The following is an 8,783-nucleotide window of genomic DNA, read 5'->3' on the forward strand; positions in this document are numbered from 1 at the left end:
ATAGTATAAGTAAGGCATCAGGAGCTCCAGAGAATGCTGCCTCGGAACTAGTGTAATGAAATGTATCCCCAATGGCTGAGGAGAGCCATTCTCAACAGTTCAGTGCAGAAGGGCCCTGGTATTTGAGCAGCTTCAGCAGCCCTGATGATTTTAGCACATCAGAGTAGCTTCAAGGCAATATAATGTTGGCATCTGGGGACCAGTACCTTCTGCAGTAATGGGCAGGTCACCCTAGTCCACCGCATGCACTTTGGCAGACTTGTCAGACATGAGCAGCAGCTTTGACCTGTATGAGCAATAGCAGTGGCTTGTCCTGTCAGGGTGCGCATATGTGGGTGGGGGTGGGGGCCGGGGTATGTCTCAGCAGAAGATCACTGCAGGAAGCCAGAGCAGGTGAGGTTGGAAAATGACGGATTCCATATGGTAGTTGAAAACACTGTTGGCAGCACGTGTGAGACAGCCCTTGAGAAAGTCCGTAAATATTTGGTGTATGATGTATGGTGGTTTTGGTAGTGGTAATAAGTTGCAGTTTTCAAGAGAGGCTAGAAATCCTGAAATCATGCTCTGGGGATGGCCCCAGAGAGTTGGGAGACTGAACAATTGTTGTGACCCTGGTTTTACCATCAGGCAGGGATGGCTTGGGAAATAAGCCCTCCTCCCACCCAATTGTCTTCAGAGGGTTGCATTTAATATTATGCCAAAACTCAGTTTTAATCATGAAATTAGATAAGAAACAACCACATTCACTGTTTTATCTCCGATAGTGACCACAGTGCCTGGCTCATTGTAAGTACTCCATAAATACTTGCTGAATGAAATAGGATATATCATAGGAATGTTGTTGAGGACATTGTCCATTACATCACTTAATGCTCCCTATGTATATATCCTCCTGAGAAATTGGTTTTAGAGCAAAGTGTCAGCATTAAAAAGTACGAGGATTACTTTTCCTTCATTTTTGCATTGGTTGACAGGAAGCTTGGAGCCTAATTTTAAACTTAACTACAGCAAATATTTAGAATCTAATGGCCAGTATAACTGATCTTTCCTTCAGGGTATCACCCTTGATTGGAAGGGAGCAAAACTGGAGAAAGGTCAGTTAGGAGGCTGTTGCAACATTCCAGGTATGAACCTGTAGGGGGTAGAGTTAACAATAGTGTGAGAGGGAGGAAGGAGTCAAGGATGATTCCTAAATTCCTGGTGTGGGCAACTTGCAGAGGATACCATTTACTGGAAGGAGGTTGAGCAGAAATTAGCAAGTTAGTTTTGAATATGTACATTATGAGGTACCTGTAAGGCATCTAAATAGAAATGCCCTCTAGACAATTGATTATGTAGGTCTGGAGCTCGGAGTAAGTTTGGACTAGGAATATATACATGCGACTCCTCTGCACATAGTTGTTAACTGAAACAATAGGAGTGGATAAGATTCCCAGGGTGAGTGGGTAGAGTGGGAAGAGAAAAAGAGGGGGGCTAGGACAGAACTCTGAGAAACCCCACCATTTAAGGGAAGAGCAGAGAAAGAGAAGCCTGAGAAGGAGTGGCAGAGAGATAGAAAGAAAAGACTTAGGTATCAAGGAAGCCAAGAGAAGAAATGTTCTAAGAAGAAGGGAATGGACATCAGTGTCAGATGGAACTGAGAGGGCAAGTACTGTACGGACCAAGTGTCCATTGGATTTGACAACAAAGTAGTCTTTGGTCACTTTAATGAGAGAAGTTTCAGTGAAATAGTAGGGTAGAAATTAAATAGAAGTGGGCGGTGAGTGGGAAGTAAGTGTAGACATCTTCAAGTTTACCTGAGAAGAGGAGGTGAACTGGAGGTGTTCGGTTCATGAAGTTAAGAGAGAATTGTCTCTTGAAGATGGGAGAAATTTGTATGTATGTTTAAATGTTCATAGAAAGAAAGAAGGCTGTGGATAGGGAGTGGTTGAAAATATAAGAGACATGATAATAGCTTGAGTGAAGTGCTTAGGAGGGTAGGAAAAGATGAAAAATGAGCTTAGATGTCATTATTAGCCTCAGGAGGAGAAAGTATATATTTTCCATGTTGACAGGAGGGAAAGAAGAAAGAATAGGCATGAGTGGAGTTACATTTATAGTGTGGGAATTAGAGGGTTTTTTTTTTTCTTTAATGGTTTCTTTTTTCTACAAAATCAATGTGTGTGTTTGGGGGCGGTGTTAGTGCTTTTGAAGATTTGAGGAACATGGGAAAGTGAAATATTTTCAGTATACACGAGAGACAAGGTGATGACTAGGTAACCAGGGGCTTGCCGAGTACCCCTGAAAGCCCAGCAGAGAACAGTTTTTCTCCAACTTTATGGTCCATCAGAATTACCTGGGGTGTTTGTTAGAATACAGGGTCCAAAGCACCAATATATCTTGCTAGATCTGGGTGGAGCCCAGGACTCTGTATTTTAAATAAGCACCCCAGGTGACTCTGATATAGGAGCTCTTCAGATCATATTTGGAGAACTGCTGATAGAGAGTCAAGGAGGGGGTTATTTTAATATGGGAGAATTTTTCATAAAATGGAGAAAAAGGCCGGTGAGGAGGAAACAACTAAGAAGACAAAAAGGAATAACTGAGAGGGCAAAATCCTTAGGGAGGTGGAAGAAGGTGTGATAAAGAAGAAAGGAGGGAGGATCAGCCTTGGACAGGAGAAGTGTCACCAGTCTAATTAAGATCAGCCTTAGGAGAAGGGTTATTTCTTTCATTAAGGGTCACCTTCCATTAGGATGGGAGAGAAGGAGATAAAGATAGACGTAGAGGCAGGTGACATTAGTAGTTTCACCTCCAACAAGTTATTTCCCCCAGCGATATCTCCAGCAAGCTTGGAAAAGAGAAAAAACATCAATAATAATAATTGTTATTATTATTGAACATCGAGTGCTTACCATGTACCTAGCATTAAGCTAAAACTTTTACATGCAATGTGCCATTTAATCCTCATAGTAACTCATGTGGTAGGTCCTATCACCATTTCTTAGAGAAAGAAACTGAGGTTAGAGAACACAGAAGTTAAGTGACTTGCCCAAGATTGCACAGAGCTGAAGTGGCAGAGCCTGGGTAGTCTGAATTGGATCCCATGTCTGTCTGACGTCTGAGCCTACACTATGAGCCACAGATAGTATACTGCTAAACTTATATTGGGGAGGGGGTAGTAATTTGTGTGATATTTAGCATTGATGATATCCCTCTAACACGTGAGATTGAAACTTTGTTTTTCCTGCATGACTTCTCCCAGTAAGTCTCTTTCTTCCTACCATCACCTCAGTCCTAATTGATGGGTTCCTAACTATTTTTTTCTGGGATATCAGTTAGAACTCTGTCTGTGGCAAGTTGCAGAAAACTTGACCAAAGCTGGTTTAATAGGAAAAAAGAAAAAAAATGAATTAATTAGCCCACGTAATTCAGAACTGTCTCAGGCTTAGCTGTGTAGAAGCTCAGATAATATTGGTTTCTGGTTTCTTTTGCAGCCTCCAGCTCCATCTCGCACTCTGTTGCCTTTTCCCTCAAACTTTAGCTGGTGCCTCCCAGCTCACCCCCAGGTCACAGAATGGCTATGGCAGTTTTACTGTCTTCACCACTCAGTATAACTGGAAACAAAGAGCTCTCTTTTTTTCCCCATATAAACAGAAATCCTGGGCCTCAGAATCATTTGCCAAATTTGGAACACGTACTTAATTCCTGAACCAATCACTGCCAACCATCCTTAGAGTTGAAGGGGAAGTCAAACCCACCCAACCCACATGAGCTACGAGGGGTGCAGGCAATTCTTCAAAGGAGATTCAGAGAACTGTTTTTAGCTAAAAAAGGGTGAATGGATGATGAGGGGAAAACAAGAAATGTCTTCCATGCCTTTCTCCTGTCTTTCCTCCCCTCATTAATCAACTTCTTATGTACATTGCCAGTGACTCATGCTGAAGTTGCTGACCTTTTGGTAGAGGGAGGTGGGTGTAATACTCTCTACAACTCTTAAAAGTCTAACAGGGTATGTCTATGTCTATACATCTTTGTCATTTCTTTGTTTAAACATCTTTATTGGCTCCCTATTGGCCACGGAAGAATGATTTACGATATCAGTGTTGAATGGTCCACTACTCTGGTATTCTGTGCTGTTTTAAAGTCCTGGAAATCTGGTATTTCTGTTGGTGTGATACTGTTATTTTGGAGATTAAAAAGTCTGTATCACTTATATCTTGAGACATACCAGAGGCGTGCTTCATTAAAATTTTGAATCAAATAGGGGCTGGCCCTGTGGTGTAGTGGTTAAGTTGGCGAGTTCCACTTCGCCAGCCTCGAGTTCGGATCCCCTGTGCAGACCTACACAGCACTCATCAAGCCATGTTGTGGTGGCATCCCACATACAAAATAGAGGAAGGTTGTCACAGATGTTAGCTCAGGGACAATCTTCCTCACCAAAAAAAAAAAAAATTCTTGAATCAAATATAGGTGAGCTTGTTTAGAAAGCCGTCTTCTACCATAATCCTTGAGCCAAAGGAGAAAATAACAACCACCAAAGCAAAGCTTCTAATGCAAGAATAATTCTTACCTATTACAAAGACTTTCCAACAAATGGAAAATGAACAGACCACTATTGGTATTAATATAGTGTCTGCGTTAGAATCTCCATTTGTCTAAGACGAGATAGGAAGATGAAGACAAATGAGAAATACTTTCTTTGATACAAAAAACAATACAGCCTATCAATAAAACAAAAAATGTTGTTCCTGCAAAGAAACAAAACGTTGTCCCCCAAAAATCTCCTCAAAATTATCAACCAAGAGATAGGATTGTTTGAAGATAATGAACTAGAGAAGAATATTTAAGAGCAGCTTATAATTATCTCCTTATCATTCTCTTAACCAGCACAGAATCAGAAGTTTACAGCAACTGGAAAGTTTTTTACAGCTCAATGATGACATCATTGATAAACTAAGATCATTTACAAAAAGATCATAATTTTATGTCATTTTTAACCCTAATTGAACTTTCTTTATTTTATTTAGTGCTTACTTTAAGCAGCATTTTATTTTTATATTAGAATGATATGTTTAATATATATTTCAGTATATTCACTTTATGCTTATGAATTTTTGTATTTGAAGTGTTATCAAATACTTCATTTTAGTGATATCAAGTACTTAAAGTATATTATGTGAAATAAATACCAAAATATACTGAAATTTTACTCTGCTATTTAAATGACTCTGTGGTTTGGCACTGGAGGCCCTTCCAGCAAACCCCTGTCTATGTTTCAAGCCTCCCTCCCACCATCCCCATCCGTGGGATAGATATGTTTATCTATGTTTCCTTTTCTAAATAGATCTTGGATCTGGCTACCTCTATTCCTTTGCTGGAGGCCCCTTCTCTATTTCTACCTGTAATGTTTACACTGAACAGTGTAAGCACGACTGGTAGAATGGAATATTACAGCAAATTCATTTTTGACTCCCACTATCTCTTTAAATCTGCACCAAGGGGCTATTTCTCCCTTACCTCTAGAAAAGACAAAGGTTGTCCCTCAGAGGTGATAAAAGTACTCAGTCACTTTTTAAGTCACAAAATAAAGTGGCAATCAGGAATTAAAATGGCAGTCCTAGGTAAGAATTATAACTGCAACCTTAATTTAAAGTTTATGTTTCTCTTCTCCTCCAGCTTGGGCTGGCCGCAGGCTAAAAGTCTGAAATTTGAAGGTCCGGGAGAGAAGGGTTCATGGCTTCTTCTCTCTTTCCTCTTCTCATGCTCCTTCTTCTCTTCTTCTATCTTAGAAACCTGTTTCTGACCCCTTCAGGATCTGGAGCTTTGGGGAGGGAGATTAGCAAAGGGGGATTAGGGAGGAGAATTAGCAAACTTTTCAGTTAACTGGCACTGTGGAGGTGATGGAGCTGGTGCTCTCTGGACCTTGCAGATGTTTAAAGCCTATTGATCTCTTGAGGGACCTCCATGGTTTCTTCAGAGACCTTCCTTTCCCCACACTTCTGCAGCCCTAGGTATCCAGGAGCAGTTCATCTCCAGTTTACGGCCTGGCAGGGGGTCGTTTTGAACAGGGACTAAGCAACACCACCCCAACTCCCTTTCCCTCATGAACCTCATCTGGTCCATAGGAAACACCGTTTGCCCAGGAAAACTCTGGGAGTGCAGCTACTTCCCCCACACCTCAGCCCTCTTGATTTAGATTTCTCAAGTGTGACCCAGTCGGCAGTCCTGTGTCTCTCAAACTGTAGGAGACACACTTCAAGCTTTGCAGATGGTTGTCATAAAGTCCTGTCCTTTGGTTTGAGGTAAGGAGCAGATGTCCCTCCTCCTCCTTCACCCTTGGTGAGGACGGTAGAATTCTTCATATCCAATAGTTCTCATCAAAGAAATCATTTTCAAAAAGTTTGCTATCTCCAATACAGCATCACTTTATGCCTTCAATGTAGGTGACAATTTAAGAGTTACCTGCCTCTCCCCCTTCCCATTTTTCCACCTACTTTGAAAGTGTTTGCATTTGGGTCCAACACATAGCTCTGAAATGTGCCTCAGCTGAAGCTTTCATTTTAACATCTTCTTATATCCCTAAAGCTCACTTCCATGCCTCTACCTCCACAAAATCTTCCCCATCACCCCCAAAGTAGTAATTGTTTACTTCCCTGAACTGTTAGGTGTGGCACTTATTTTCTGCCTTGTATTGTAATTATTTAAGTATACTTATTTCCACCAAAAGTTTGTAAATTCCTCAAACGTAGAGACTATGCATCTTTGTTTTTATATCACCAAAATCCTAATGCAGTATATACATAACATTTATTATAGCAAAAAAATGGATTGCTCAGTATTGCAGTGTATTGTAAAGTCTTGGTGAGTAGGCAATCTCTTCAATTCAACCTATATTTATTGACTAAGTGCTGAGTTTCAGGCACTGTGCCCAGCTGAGGATACAGGCAGACAACACATAGACCTGTCTAGGAGTGCTCATAATCATCAGAGGAGGCTGGTATATTACAAAAATTGCATAAGTCCACAATAAAGGTCTGATCTAAAGGTTGTGCACAGGAGGGAGTGGTTAACTCTAACCAGGAGGCTCAGGGAGGTCTTCATGAAGTTGGAACTACTTGAATTTTAAAAAAATTGAGCCATAATTTACATATCATAAAATTCAGCCTTTTAAAGTATACAATTCAGTGATTTTTAGTATGTTCACAAAATTGTGCAACCATTCACCACTATGTAATTCCAGAACATATTCATTACGTCAAAAACAAACCTCATACTCATCAGCAGTCATTCTCCATTCCTCCCTCCCTCAACCCCTGGCAACCACTAATCTACTTTCTGTCTCTGCCAATTCTAGACATTTCATATAAATGGCCTTTTGTGTCTGGCTTATTTCATCTAACATTATTGTCTTCAAGGTTAATCCATGTTGTAGCACATGTCAGAATTTACTTCCTCTTTAAGGCTGAATAATATTCTGTTGTACACATATACCCCTTCATCCATTGATAGACATTTTGGTTATTTCCAATTTTTGGCTATTGTGACAATACTGCTATGAACATGGGTGTACAAATATCTATTTGAGTCCTTGGTTTCAGTTCTTTTGGGTAGATACCCAGAAGTGGAATTGCTAGATCATAAAGTAAATCTATGTTTAACTTTTTGAGGAACCGCCATAATATTTTTCACAGCAGCTGCACTATTTTACATTCCCACCAGCAATGCACAAGGATTCCAATTCCTCCACATTCTTGCCAACACTTATTTTCTGTTTTGTTTTTGTTTTTTTATAATAGCCATCCTAATGAGTGTTAAGTGATATCTCACTGTGCTTTTAGTTTGCATTTCCCCAATGACTAGTGATGTTAAGCATCTTTTCATATACTTATTGGTCATCTGTATATCTTCTTTGGAGAAATTTCTATTTAAGTCAAATAGCTCATTTTTGAATTCAGTTGTTTTTCATTGTTGAGCTATAGCAGTTCTTTATGTATTCTGGATATCAGTCCCTTGTCAGAAATATGATTTGCAAATATTTTCTCCCATTCTCTGGGTTATCTTTTCACTCTGTTGATAGTGTCCTTTGATACATAAAGGCTTTAAATTTTGATGAAGTCCATTTTATTATTTTCTTTTGTTGTCTGTGCTTTTGGTGGTATATCTGGGAATTGCTTTTGAAATGTGAATGTGTTTGGAAGAATAGTACATTGTCATTGGTCATTAGAACACATGTGCAGAGACAGTGTCAAGATGGCAGCATAGGAGGACTCTGAACTCACCTCCTCCCATGGACACAACAAATTTACAACTACTCTTGGAAAAATTACCCCTGAGAGAGAACTGAAAACTGGATAAAAGGAACCCCCAAAACAAGGGACAGTGCTGACTGAGGTGGAAGAAGCAGAAGTTACTTTCTGGAGAGAAAAAATTCACCTTTGGGCCATGGCACTTCATGGCCAGCTCGGAGCAATCCTAAGGTATGAAGCCTTCCCTGGAGGAGTGGGGGAGCATTACCACAATAAGCAGCTTTTGGACTCAGCTGAATAATATTATGACACAGCCAAGATGAATGTCATAATATCTGGCTTTGCTGGATATTAACAACAATGAGGAATACCCTTAGAAAAGCTATCAGACATAAGGGAAAACAAAAAGTCTGCTCTTAAAGGGCCTATGCACAAATTCACCCATTTCGGAAAGCAACCTAAAATCACCAGAAAGAAAGGTGCACAGTCCTTTGGTGACAAAAGACTCACTTGATAGGCTCTGGGTGCATCTCAGTGAGAGGTGAGAGCTCCCAG

The sequence above is a fragment of the Diceros bicornis genome, chromosome 4 (assembly GCF_020826845.1).
Source record: "Diceros bicornis minor isolate mBicDic1 chromosome 4, mDicBic1.mat.cur, whole genome shotgun sequence".
NCBI lineage: Eukaryota > Metazoa > Chordata > Mammalia > Perissodactyla > Rhinocerotidae > Diceros > Diceros bicornis.